The sequence below is a fragment of the Cuculus canorus genome, chromosome 9, assembly GCF_017976375.1.
Source record: "Cuculus canorus isolate bCucCan1 chromosome 9, bCucCan1.pri, whole genome shotgun sequence".
NCBI lineage: Eukaryota > Metazoa > Chordata > Aves > Cuculiformes > Cuculidae > Cuculus > Cuculus canorus.
Genome location: NC_071409.1, coordinates 5413601 through 5429102, shown reverse-complemented (window position 1 = coordinate 5429102; position 15502 = coordinate 5413601).

Below are 15502 nucleotides of genomic sequence, written 5' to 3'. Positions count from 1 at the left end.
GTGTTTTATCTTTCCCAGTGAAACTGAGGTAGGGGTAGAACCTTAGAATATATATATATATAGTATTAGAGACTTCTGAATTCCCTTGGGTTTCTTCTGATATTTGACCAATATAAATAGCAGCATTATAATTTATCCATTTTTGGATTAACAGTGTACTTACAAAACAGCAGCTCGTGTGCCTTTTAGCTGAGCACACACAGCACACATCCTGCCAGGCTATAACGTCACCTGTATTCCTGCATGCCAAACAATCAGCGTGCCAAACAATCGCATGTGCTGCACCACGGCAGAAATCCTCGGCTCCAGCCTGGTGACACCTTATAAGTACAGAAATGACCATATAATAAATACTGATGCAAACTGTCTAGCAGTTTTCTGCTTATAATTTCTCTGGATGTACGTGTGTATGCTTATGTGAGTATTACAAGAAGCTAACAAAGTATAAGGCCTTGAAAATTAAGGCTGTGCCATAAATGGAGCAATACAATTCCTTGCGGTGAATATTAATATTGTTTTCAATGCCTCATGTCTCTGCACACTCTTCAGGCTGAGATGACATTAGCAATTACAGCTGACAAAATGAACTCATCTAATGTTCTTCTTTAGTGTGGCAATATCATCAAAACGGCGATAATCTAAAACCCACACATATCAGCCTACAGACCTTTACAAAAATCTCTGCATTGTCATGATACCTCTCAAAAATAGGTGAGCTAACAAGTTAGAAGCTCCAAGAGGCTCCAAATGCCCAAAATGATAGAAACCCAAGGACAAAACTATCACTATGAGAGAGCAAAAAAAAAATCCTACTCTTCATTTGAACCAATAAGAAACATTAAAATGCTCTGAAATGCAGAAGTGATCTGTAAAAATTATGAAATTATTCAAGTGGTCCTCTAGGACCAATGTACTTCGCTGGTACAGCCCCAAATACAGCAGGTTGGGAGCTGTTGCTCCCATCACTTGTCACCTTGTTAGAACTATGGATAACTGAGCTACTTGGATTTGAGAACATGATTTTATTCCCACAGAATTTAAGTGGCTTGGCAACAACTTTTTTATTGGGTATTTTTTTGTCTTATTCTTTTCCTTTGGCTTATTATAAAGCCAGAAAACCGTTGAACTAGAATTTCTGCACAGATCACTTTTCTTTCCATTAAAAATTTCAAATTTAAGCCACATGCATCTTCTTTCAGGAAGCAGGATAGAGAGGGCTGGAAATTAAAATCTCTATGTTCCATTTATCTCATTTTAACCTTAATAACAAGGCTTAGGCATAATGTAATCTCTCCTGTCTACCTTTGATTAGCTTCATATGATCCAAAACAAACAGAACTCACTAAAATAAAAAATCCCTTGCCAATTCAATAGGCCTCACGTTACCTGTTAACCAAGCATATAGTTGCAGCCATATGTTTAAATAAGAATTTACCCAATATTTGAACTATCTGAAGAAATAAATCCAGAAAGAAATCCTGTAGTGATGGGGAACATTTTTTTTCTTTGAGAGATCATCCTTTCTTTCAAATTGTTAGAATATTATCAAGAACTGTTCTGCTAGTAAACGAGCAAAACCTGGACTTTGAGCTGACGTGCATCACAGCCTTAGCTTTCTAAGGTGAAAATCCTCGAAGTTCAGCCTTTTATAGAAGCTGTTCTAAAGAAACACTTTAATGCGTGCTTTGCTCTCTCACAGTCATTGCTAATGGTTCGTTGTGTTCCAGTTGAATTCCTAAAAAAGATTTATTCAGGTGACGCAGAAGAGCTCTCTGCCTTCCTGCGGTGCTATTGAAAAAAAAAATCAGGTTCTTTGATTTTTCAGAGAAAAATAAAGTTACTTAATCACTACGATGTGTTATTAGAAACTATATATGCGTATTATCTGTCCCTTTCACCTCTGGAGGACACTGAAGGAAGTAGATAGTCCACCGTGGCAAGCTAGGCACTAAGCTGAACTTCCCAGAGGCACCAAAAGTCAACGGAAAATTGAAGGTGACACATACATATCACAGAGCAGGGAAAGTAAATAACCTTCCCAATTCTCCTTGACACAGAATCACAGAAGGGACCTCTGCAGATTATTCATTCCTGTATCCCATCAGGTTTTGAATAGCTCCAGACAGAAAATTCACAATTCTAGGTACCCTGTTCCTGCGTTTGACCACTCCTCACCATAAAAATGTTTTTCTTACGCTTACGTTTAATTTTCCGTATTTCAATTTGTGCCTGTTGCCTTTTACTTCATCTAAGTAACCTTTTTACAAGGAGGGATAATTTACACTTCAAAAACAACTGGTGCAAAATAACTGAAACAAAAAAATTCATCCCTTTCCCTCCAGGTTACTGCAAAGCACAGAGTCCTCGTTCAAGCATGGCTCTTAGCAAGAAGGAGGCTCACCATACACTGGCCTGGCAAACGCAGCGTTCACAAGATTTGAAGCCATTTCGTATGTTGGATTGTGTGTATGACATGGAATTCTTTCTCTCACAAGATCAGGTACTGCTACTGCCATTACAAAGTCACAGACTTTAGGATAACAATAGTAGAACTGTAATTAGCCCTCGGACAGAGCTGTGCAATTTGGGTCGATTTCAGTGTTTGAGGTTACCCAGTACAGTAAAAGCAACTGGATTGCAAATGAGAAAGTGAAAAAAATACGTAGAGGCCGAGAGCTTAGAGACAAGGAATGGTTGGGGGTTTTCAGCTCTGAAAATAAGCAATGGAAAAAGCAATGAGGGAAAGCAAAAAAATAAACTAAACCAAGAGTACTACTAGAAATTCCAGATCAGACAAGAGCATCAGAATGCAAAGAACCTTGATAGACAGGACAGTTTAGCAAACAGCCATCTCTTTTACCTCTGTTTTTCCTCCTCCTTGCTAACCTGGACTGTACTTCCAGCACTATCCTCGCCCAAATTAAATACAGCAGCCTTCCCTTAGAGCAGATTTTTCATCTTAAATGCCATTTTAAAATTACAGAAGACATACAAAAGAATTTATATCCTTTCAGTACTTACCCTTCCTACAAGAAATAGATATTAAGATCTCTAATAAAGGCTACGCTAGCAACACAAGCTTAACTAGGTTGGCATAGACTGTCACCAGAGACAAAAGAAAACATGCTGAGCCATCAATAAGTAGAGTATTTTTGCCTAAGACTTGTTCTAGGACAAACTGAGCTGTCAGGAAGTTTAGGAAGGCTCAATAGTGACACGGATTAATGTCCCAGATGCGTAGATGCCTTTCTCAACACACTGGACCTCCTCTAACTCCATCTTAAAATTTTGGTGGAAAAACTAGTGACAACTGTTCTCCGATATTTTCAGACAGTTTCAGAGAATATCAGAGGTTCATCTCTGTGCTAGATATTCTTCTAGCACAGTGTCCACACCACCATTCAGTCTTGGTCCTAGACACTGCCATCAACAAGCGTAAACAGGGGGAGGACTCAGATTGTCATGCATGGTCCGTGACCTTAGTCCTGATACAGAAACACCAGGCGTTCTGGGAGAGAGAGATCCTGGGAGAGATTCTGACTCTCTCTTTACTCCTCAGATTTTCCTTTTATTTCTAATGCATATTTTAATTAAAGCTTAAACGTCTTAAGGATTTAGCTGAGATGAGCAAGTTATTTCCCATTAGCCTAAGAGCTACCTTGTGCAGACTGCTAAACTCCGCCCATTCAGCTCGATTCAGACCTACATCTGCCATCCTCAGAATAACCTGTGTTGTCTTTCCCTCTGATATTCTGAATACGGAGGATTAAAAAAAAAATATTTATTCTCTCCCAAGATGAACAAACTTAATTTCCTTCCTGCATAACCCAGCAGTCACACGCGAATGAAATATCTCTATAAAGAACCAGAAAAGATTTCCAGTTCAGGCAGCTTATGTCCACCCACCAGCACAAATGATGAGAAGTACAACTTGTACATCTACACTCTGTCACACAGATCTTTTTACCTAGAGACATTTCTGTATGTAATTTTCATCTCCGGGATCCTGCCTATCAGCCTGTCCAATAATTCAAATAAGACATTTCTTGTAGTAAAGTCATACAAAGTTGGAAAAAAAAAAAAGTGGGGGGAGTTATCCCAGTAGGTCTCTTTTGTGAAGCACAATAGAACTGTAAGTATGGAATGCCTGCCGTCTACTCCATCACAGGTTTGAATGGCAGCTGCTTCAGTAAAACAATGGCAGCAGTGCAGATGCTGATGCCAGACAATGGCTTGACATGCTGAACCACAGAAAGAAATCTGATTGAAGTGATAATACTGCAATGCTTTTATCTCCTCCTCTCGTTCTGTTTCTACACAACTTCACTACATTAACTAAGTTCGGAAGAAAAAAAAACAATGGACTGACCATCCCACACTGCTGTAATAAAAATGTGGTTTTATACAATTGGTTTACTTGCGTTGTAAATCTCTGTAATCCATCTTTGCAAACCCCTCAAGTGGACCTCGTTTTCCAAATTGATCTTAAATGCCTTTTATTACTTAGCATGTTGAGATAGCAAAAGAAGGCATATTTTTTCTTCAGATCCTGGACTTGACTGGGCAGTAAATACGTGAAAATACAAACAAAACAAAAAACCTAGCAAGTTGTGTTCCACCTTTAGCTAATGTTGGCATTTAAACAATCCCTGTACTATCATCAGTCTCCTAAGACCAAAACTTCGAAGACATGTGCCTGCATACAGATGTTTATTGCCCCAAATAAAGAAACTAGGAATGTAGTATATAAAATACTCAACATTCAACAGTACAGTGTACTAAATGCTAAAGGAAAATCTAAGTTGATCTACAATGTTTACGTTGACTTCAGATGCTTCTGATTAGAGTTATCTGTTTACATTTTCATAGAAAAGCTAATACTGAGTTACATAAGTCTTACATGCCACTTAATAATGATAATTATGATGAAATATCAGTCAAAAGAAAAAGTGGTTTTACTTTCTCACCATGTATTTTAGTTGGAGTGTTTTTTTCATCTAATCTTCAGATTTCAAGAAATCATTTTTAAGTTGTTCATGTATTGTTTCCTTCTTTATTATGCTTTTTAAGATCACATAATTAGCTCTTCCCCCTCTTCAGCTCTCAATATTTTTACACACAAAAAGCTTTCCCTGATAAAAGTAATTAAAGATACGGATGTATACGCTTAAAGGAATTCAGACCCTAACCTGCCACCAAAATGAGAGGCATTTGAGAACAACAGGTAAGAGCTAGCAATTCCAGAACTACTTATCTTTTTTTATCACTGACGAAGAGGAGAGAAATTAAGTCATTTACCTATGTATTCAAGTCAGCCACTGCTAGAACTATGACCAAGGTCTCCCAATGTTCCTTCTAAATACATTGCATTTCATTATTACTTCTTCCTCTCCATTTCTAAAAAAAAAATATATGCAGATTAAAATAGCGGAGGAAACATACAGCCATGTCTTGCTCAATATATGAAGATGCCCAAAAGAAAAAATAAGAGGGTTTACATAACACAAAATTGTGAGAGACTGTACCAAGTGTTTTAAAGCCTGTGTTAACAGGGAGGTACATCTTGGCAAGGTCTTTGGAGAGCTAATAACATCTAAATGTTAGAACAATAAAAATCTAAATCTAATCCATAATTATTTGGTGCCTCAGCAGCTCCAAGATTCATTTACCACCAGATCTGGCCACAGCTTAACTTACTTACATTTTACTGAGAAATTTACCCGAGTTCGATACTGAAAAATGGTAGACAGGAGATGATGAAAGGCAGGGGTTGGTTACTGCTGTTATTCTTTATTTCTATTTTTTTTAAAGAAAAACTATAATTACTCCTAGGAACTTTAAAGTGTGCATACTCTAAAAGAAAAAAAGGAGGCAAGCAGCTGTGAGTATTCTTTACATTGCTTGTAAAACTATTGTCAATATTCCAATGACCCAGAAAACAAAATATTTACTAATATGGACATTTCTAACGGCAGCAAAACCAAGACTAGGATGTAGGTTTGTACAAAGCAAGCTGGTACCACACCAGGCTTCACTAACCACAGCACACAAGATTATCAGTTCCACATGTTATGCCATTTCACATACATTTGGAACGCACCATATGGTAGAAGCAGCTTATTTGTGGAGTTGGGTTGCCCTTTTCTTCTCCCTCTCTCACACAGACACATTTTTCTTCTCTTTTTCAGCTGTTATTTGTGGAAAGACATTGCAATCCTCACACGACTGCATTCTTCACAGCAAGAATCTTGTCTGCTTACAAATGTCAACTGGTCTGTTAGCACAAAGAGAAAAAACGCAATACCATCTGACTGGTTAAATAAATAAATGCCTTCTCCACAATTCTAAGGCATCTATCCCATGCGAAACTACAGAGACCATCCTTCTGCTTGATTTATGATACCCTGATAGCCACAGAATTACTTAGTAAAATCAGTTTGGCTTGATGTAAAATTCTTCGCTAGGAAAAAAAAATGTAAGCCTCACAAAAAGAAGACATTAATTTAGGAATAGTTGAGCTATCATTGACTTATCAAAATAAAGCTGGAGACATAAATCAATTCTACCGCCTGGACAAAGATAAATCAATAAAGCTCAGAAAGACATTATTGATTCTGTAGCCATCACTCAAAGGCTCTTCATTTGATTCCTCAGCCATCTGTTTAATTGAAATGATAATTCTGATAACTTCTGGTAGGCCCTGTGCATGTTGACTTTGATACAATGTTATTCAATCAAATACAGATGGCGTATGACCTCCTGTCAGTGAGAAGCCTAAATGTGTTATCCACATGGATTAGTTTGGATAGATACATTTTGTATTATCTAAGATGCTTCTATCTGCACTTATTCGTACATGACCTTCAGCAGGTGAGTCTTTTGTTCAAATCACCCTTTAGTTCCAGCTAATCTCTCTTCAACTCACCAGTAGCTGAATAACAAATAGTTAAAAGAATATCTGACATTCATCCTTCAGACGTCCTTCCTGACTTAATTTCTGCACAAGGGCTGAATAATTTGTTTGCATTTATGCCTAATGGGTACAAACCCAAGGAGGAAAAACAAAAGTGAGGAAGCTGTGAAACATGACTTCGGTACACATGTTGGTGCATTTGTTACTCAAAATCTAAGGAAATGAAAAGTGGAATTTTTCTCTAAGTTGGTGGTGTATGAGGATGTGCACACTAATTCTGTAAACCTGCAGCTAGGAAAAACGTTATACAAGACTATGCATCTACTCTATAGTGAGAAAGCATAATCGACATGAAACTGTTCCCTCATTTTAGAGAGGTTTCTTGTCAATTAAGACTCATTCTTTACTATGACAACTTGCAACAGAGATTTCCTGGTTTTGTTTTATTCAAAAGGTCAAACGGAGCTCCTGATGCTCTACAGTATCCTCCTCCTCCCTCCATCATCAAGATACGGTGGCAAAATGCACTCTACCATACTGCAGGAAGGCAACGTGCAACATATTGTACACTCTGCTTCCAGTGCTATAATTAGACAGCAGAACGAAAAATGCACATCAGAATCTGAGGACATCAACTGAAAATTACTAAGCTGTCAAGTGCATTTGGCACAGGCTTTCCCCACTACAGTTAAATTCCTCTCTAACTAGAAGAGCTCAAAGACATAAAACAATATACATCATAATTAAGGCATAAAGGTCAAAATTTGCAATCCTGCTACTTTGGGTTTATCACATTGCAAATACACAAGAAAAACTAGGGCTGCAGTAGCTTGAAAACACGAGAAAGTATATACGTAATAATGGTAAAGGAGTTCATAGAATAATAGTTATTTTCCTTTCCCTGTTGGAACCATACTGAATCCATGTATGACATCAGCACAAGGAAATACAGAGAGACAAAGCAACATTAGGTCTTAGATTAAATGGAATATACAAAAACAGAGCCTTTGACAGTGTAGATGATGTAACTTCCAAATAACGAATTTGACCTAAGTAAAATCATAGGTATTGAATGTTTGGTTCTAAACTGCTCTGCAGCCATACAACCATACTACTAAACTCTACCCTGTGTTCTCCTAACAGGAGTGGAATTTGTGTTTCAGATATTATGACGCAGCAGAACTAAGCTGGCAGAACTTTCCAAATATAGAATTTTTTAATTCAGTTGCAGGTTTGTCATCCCTGCTCAAGAGGAAGTTACAGTGAAGTTACAGCCCTGATCTCTCCAAAATAGTTGAAAGGTACAATATATTCTTCCCAGGAAACAGGGAGGAAAGAATCCATGCCTGCTTCAGAACTTCAACTTCTGTCAGAGCAATAAGTTGGCAACAGGATGATGAGATCCTGACACGCTTTCTCCCTTTTGATACCCATGAAAAAGCCAGTAGGAACCAAACTTTCGTGATAATATTCTTTAGAAGAGGGCTGGAAAGGCTTTTTTTTTCTGCAGTTAGAGGGCTCTAGAATATTAGCCGGATTTTTAGCCTGCACTAGAGTCTGCTGTTAGATACTATTGAACTAACCTTATTTCCTTATGGCACTGTTCAGTGTAGAGCACAGTGTCAGCAGAAGTGGGAAATTATACTTTCTGCAATGACCCTACATTTTCACAGCATTTCCTGGTAGCACTAAATGCAGTTAGAGAAGAATTTTGCTTAGAGAAGCAGGAAATGGAAAAAGCTCTGCTCGTCTTCATCTGTATTTTCTGTGTCTGTGTTTGAAGTAACAGCTAACATTTGGGTGGATAACACTACCCAACACACCAATAAATTTTGTGGCTAATGGGTAGATGTTAACTTATAATGTACTACAAACTACTTGCAAAAGTTGTATCATTAATATCAATTGATACGCTATTTATAGCAAGCAATATACTTGATTTAGAGTGCTAAAATAACTAAACCAAGTCATGTAAGGAGGCATTTATATTTTTGTTTCAATCCTAATGTCTGTGTCTATTCCTGACAGAAGAACTTGAAAGAATGTATTTTTCCATGTTTGAAGCCTATCAGCTACCATTGACACAGTTTATGATTTTTATTACTGGTATAGTTCGTCAGGGAATTAAGTGTCTCAAAGAGAGGAGGGAGCAGAGGACACTATTCTGAATAAATATAAATCAGTATTCTGAATAAATATAACCATGTTAAATAGCTCCTCACTCTCTCTGGTATAGAAAATTGAATTTGAAAAACAAATACAGAGACAGATAGCAGCAGAAAAACATTTTACCTAGAATGCAGTTTGCAGTCATATCCTATTAAAGCCTATAAATATCAATTGATTATGCAAGCCTAGGAAAGAACAGTTTGTACAACAAACACTTTGATAAATAAGTTTTTGTATAAATTTACCTTTTTCTTCAGCTATCGATTACCATTACAGAGCACAGAATATTGACATGTGCAGGAAACCATAACGACTTAAAATCAAGTTTCTGATAGAGTATCTCTGGTTTGCCTCCGTGTTTAGAATTAAATAGAAACTCTCCATTTCTGTAGGTTCTGTAACCGGCTCTACCACAGAGCTGTCAAGGTTGACTAACCATCCAAAACGTCATTCTCCTGTAATCTCACTGAGAAGCTGTGACAGCGCAAAGACGCCAGTCCTTGAAGGGGATTTACCTCCCAGCCAGGTTCTGCTGATTACAGGGCTTCTGGGCCACCCTTGCTTCGCGTAAAGCAAAACAAAATCAGAGGAGAAACTTTAATCGCACTGCCTGATTGGCAGAGGTTAAGGAGTGGAGAACAAAGATTTCTGAAGTAAATGACATTATTAAGTTTAAACAAAAAAAAAATAAATAAATAAAACCACAAAAGACACCCATCCAAACATGAAGGAACAAGTTTTCTTACTGCCAAAGTCCTGAGCTATCATTCACTTTCCTGTTTTTTCAGCAGCACACAGGAGCTGTTCTTCCTTCACGGGATAAAGTGCCTTAAAATTCAAAATCCAGGTAATAACATACCATTTCAGGTTATATATTTTTTACACAGACTCCAGACTCTGCCAATTCATTTGGGGACAAGCAGGCATGCTTTCATTTGTTATTAATAGAAAGTTTATTCAAAAGGACCTTGAGATCCCGAAACAATGAGTACATTTGTGCAAATTCTAAGTATTTCAAATATTTTTTGAAATTTTTTTTTTTTATATCTGAAAATTTGACGTGAGTAATTTCACAGCAAACCTTGGAGATTTTGTTCCAAAGCATTGTTTCTTTTACAGATTAATCTAAATGGGAAATGCAGATAAAATAAAAATAAATATTATATTTTAAAATCAAGGGAGTTATTATAGTTCAATCAAGGAGATTGTAATCACACTATTTTACATGTTGAACAGAGATCACGAAGGATTAATCCATTCAGCAACTAAATGCTTTTTTAATAAAGGTTACATATGATAGTTCTCACACGAACAAGAAAAGAGTTATTTAATCCCTAACAAAAGGGGTTTGTTTTATTTTCACAATTCCTGAAAAAAATTAATAGAAAGAGGCAAACTTTGGTCTGAAATGCAATGTCTTAAATTATATGAGCTAATCAAACTCACCAAAAAAAAAATTATCCTCAGTTCAAGATTAAAGCTACAATCAAATTAATGCCCAAATTGTACATTACCTCTGTCTTTGGCTGAACACATGATAACACATAGAAAACAAGTAAAGGAAAAGAGAAGTCCTTATCCAGCTGTGAATATAAGCATTTGAAATATACATTCTTAAAAAAAAAAAACCCACTCCCTCTACCTCCGATATATCTGTCAGTAATTGTGCAAAAGCATATTTTCACCATTAAAAAAACCTATTCATTTTCTTCTATCAATGATTACTGATGCATTGAAAAAATTTATGAAGATTTTATTCATCAAAACCCTCTATTCTTAGAAGTCTGTTTTTACAAATATTTTCAAGAATCCTGTAATCACAGAAGAATTAAGGTTGGAAAAGACCTCTAAGATCATAGAGTCCGACCAAAGCATTACTAAAACCCCTCCAAGTGTGCTGTTTCAAAACACAATTATATTTTAATTGTGAAAAAAATTATTTAAAATCCATGAGACCAGATGAATAAAGTATAACATCACGCTAGTCTTTTAGATTATTGTGTCTTTTCAACAGAAAAAAAGAAAACAAGGAAGAAAACAAATACTGTACAGAACTGGTGACTATTAGAGGAGGAGGCCAGTACACTGTTTAAGGAAAATATGGTCAAAATTTGGCTTATAGAAGACATTCTGATGGGATAGCTAAATACAACTTAGATAATGATTTTTTTTCATGAGTAAATTCCTCTGCTAATTCCAAACTGACTTCTCCACCCCTGGTTCTGTAATTAGTAACTACTTTAGCCTGAATGTTTAGAAGAAACAAAAGGCAACTGCATTTCAACCCAAAGTTAACACAACACTCATCCCAAAGGTTTTGCTTCCCTACTCTTTTACCTTCCTAGAAGCGAGATGTAACCTATTCCAGATTTTGTCAGTCTGGTCCTTTCTATGAAGAGCAGTGTTCTCCAGCCCTACACACTGGTCCATCTCCTCTTTGCAGCTCTTCTATTCCACAGCTCTGGTGGAGGAATCAATGAGGGACCTCTGGCACCCTTTTGCAATGGTTCCTACCAGAACAAGAGAGACCTGCAGCTCCTTTCATGGAGGAACTATAGCACAATGTGCTCTCATCCTTCTTCTCTCTTAAAGAAACCTCTCATCCCAAAAACCATTTTGCCTGAGACAGATAATATTCATCTTTGATTACACTTCCCTGCTTTTACAGTAACACCTCAGCTCCTGAGGTATTATACTGCCAACAGCAATCACATCAGGGAAGTGTACTTAGAAGGAGAATTGGAAATGATTGGTGTACGACCCATTTCTGTTAGAATACACAAACTCTGAGGTTCCACTGCTATCACACCAGTAAAGAAACACTATGCAGGTTTGTGCTGTGTTTCGAAGCTGAAACAAAAGACATCTAAATCTATCCCTCCAGCTGCCTGATGAGTCTATCCAGCAGGCCATAACATTTAAATAGATGCTTCATAGTTTAATCTGTGCTTCACAGTGAACTTTCAGAGACGTAGTAACCAACAGATAACCCCAGGCATACACAAACTCTTGGATGGTTTACCATCCTGCTTAAATTAAATATTCATTTATTCGAGTCTTAGGATTTTGGAAGGTTTCTTATTAAAAAGGGCAAACAATGAAAGTACAAATTGTACTGAGAAGCAGAGATAAGATGGAGGCATTTTAAACCTTGTCTCCCATTTAAATGCGACTGTTTCGTGACTGAAGTCCGGAGCCTACTTTTATTCTGGAGAATAAGTTTAGTACTACACCTAAGTAATACAAATGTCCACCAATACAAAAATGTATTTTGAGTTTCAGAATCCAAGCAGAAAAGCTTGGATTTTACGTTGATATACATACAGAGCGGGGCAATCTTATAATAACCATTAAAACATCCATTCTTAATTTAAAGAACCAATTTATTACCAATTACTTACTAATTCAGAAAATATGGACAATACTTTGCACCTTATATGATCAGATATACCACATTGTACTGTGAAAGACAAACGGGAACAAACGAGGAACTGCTGTGGGCTTAACACTCAGCGCTGGAACACGGAACCTGGCTCAGCTCCTGCCTGTACAACACGGCTTTGACAAGTTACTGAATATCTCAGTAGGAGAGTAATTGGGAATTGGCTGGGTAGAAAACAACAGTGCTGTTGGCGTGGGAGGCAGGAGGAATAATGACATTTTAGCACCTCTTTTGCTCTATCAAGACAGAACTGAGATCATTGCAAAATTGTATAAGGCCAGAAAGACCCACTCCTACGCCTCATTGCAGCAGAGTGGTTGCGGCACTCACTCAGCATATGGAAGATGGAAGTTTTAAGTACTGTCTGATTCGAGCCTTGAAACTTGAGCTTATCTTATGCCATATCTGTAGTGAACATCATAATCATCAGGTTCTGGGTTATTCTGACTCTCTTTGCCAGCACCCTGATGCCACCTTGATACTGAGAAATGCTTTTGTTTCAGCAAAGTGGTACTACTCAACATGAAAACACACAGATAAACCTTTTCTTACCACAGCTCTGTTATTACGTGTTTCTCCAGCGTTTTTCCAAGGCCCTCAGGTGCTACCAGAGTACGAACAGAAAAAGATGCCCAACTTCTTGGTAGGATTTTAGAAAAATCATTTATACAGAACACTGAAAACATGTGCACAGTAGTTGTAATTAGGATGAGCTTAAGTGAGATTGTGAAACTGAACAAGTCAAAATCCTTTGGATATTGCACAGATTATATACAATTCCATGAGAAAAAAAAAAAAGCTGGATTGTATTAATTATCAGAGCATGATGTCAGTACATGATACAAGACGACTACCACATAATTTTAAAGCCTCAGTATCTAAGACTTCTCGAATATATAAGGTCTCCCATAGAGTTCTTTCACAACTGTTTATTCAACGGTAGCAGGGTTTTTATTCAACAGTAACAGGGTTTTTTTAATTCAAAACTGGTTTCAGGACTGTATTTTAAATTTTTGACTCCTTTCTCCATACTTTACAAGGTTATTTCCCACACCGACGTTTCATTTCTCAGAATTACAATTCTTAATAAGGAAATCAGAAATAAATTCAAGGGGTTTTTTTGTCTAATTATTTGAGAAACACTGATACTCATAGCTCTCAGAATACTTCAGCTCATGCTGTCCTTATCCATAAATAAAGAGTTGTTCAAATCACACCTTCTATAGACCTCTTCAGACAGAAAGTTGGGCCACTATCTTGTCATATGCCACACGGAGTAGGCATATTTGCTTTAAAAGCACATTGTTTATAGAAGGAATACACAGGTTCCCAAGCACTGAGATTTTTAGTAGCTGCCCAACATTAAGCACAGTAGCAAAAAATAGTACTAATCAAATATATCTTATGCCACAATACACCTTCAAGGCTGGGACTAGAAAGGACATAAATAGAAACTCTTGTCCTATTTCATGAAAATGTGACATTTGACAATACCTGTTTGGAAAGAAATATCCTGGAAGCAGGAAACTGCACACCAAGCTCTTGTGGAGTTCACTTTTCATTTGTGTTTGGGTTTTTTTAAACAAACTTATACTGTATTGAACATGTCGAAAAGCCTACCATATAGGGAAGATTCCTCCATTTTTCTTTTCTTTGAAAAAAATAGAAAATTGTATCATCCTTTTGAAGAAGCCTCACAATTTTGTAAGCAAAGAATTTATGCTCTGAGAAGCCCCAACCATTTCTCAGAAAACAAAGGCTGAGCGCATACGTGTGACACTGCCTCGTCTGTGCTAACATTTTCTTTATCTCAGTAATTACACATCATTTTTCAAATAAAACAACATGGCCCGTGCTCTTACATATGCTTAGATAAAAGCAGGATGTCTACTGCTGGGTACTATGCTACTTGTTCCAGATATACAGAATTCATTAGAATTCTTTAAACAAAAAGAGATCTCTTTCTACTTACAGCTTAAACAAAATGTAAGGAGTGAAAATTTGCAGGCTTCTGTCAGCCACCTAATTTTGAAGCTAAGTTAAGTCTGCATTTTAAATAAAGGTAAGTCTGCTGCTAGCTGAAAATAATTTCACCGTGCAACTGCTGATTAAGCTATTAAAATAAATACCTTGGAGAAAAGATACCTTATCATACAGAATGTTTAACTTAATGAAAATATCCTGGACTATTATGATAAAGCAAGTCATATAAAAATGCAGGATTTGGAAAAAAATACAAGAAGTGACATGTTAATTTCTATAAAATGGATATTATATTATCTTTTGTTTAATTTTACCACGTCATAATGTTTGAAAATGTAATATACAACTTAACATTTTCACAGCAGATAAAATTTGTGGAATATTCCCTTTCCTGATCTGAGGCAAAGCCTGACACCTGGGTACTAGAAGGCTCACAGGGAGGAGGCAATAGCACAGAATTGTACTGCCAAGAACATTCTAGGGATAATTTAGACAGAACACACAGACTGTACGAGTCAGGGATATCTGGCAGGGCTGCCAATAATTCTTTTGTCATTATGTTCTGCAACCAGACCCTCAGCATGCACCTTTCACCTGCAGCTCTGTTTATTAAAGGAGTTTCTGAAGGAATACTTAGAGCAGATGGTACCCACAATGCTCTGAATTTCCTATTCCAGGAACACTCTCAGTTGCAGAGTCAAAAAGCCTTAATACCATTTTATTTCGGCATCCTTGGGGCCGTGCAAGGCCTGGTCTTTCTAACCCTCTCTCCCTCACGTTATCTCCTCCTAATAGTGCAGAATCCCTTGGCAGTCAATATTGCTACTCCTCCATTCCTTCCCACAAGAACTAATGGCTCCCTTTCCTTATGCAGCTCCTGAAAGAATTCATCCTAAGACTCAGCCCCAACTCTTGGTCCATCCACATGACTCTGACAAAGACGGGAGCCTCTAAGTGCATCTGCCCACCTCTATGAAAGCACAGAAGAAAAAAAA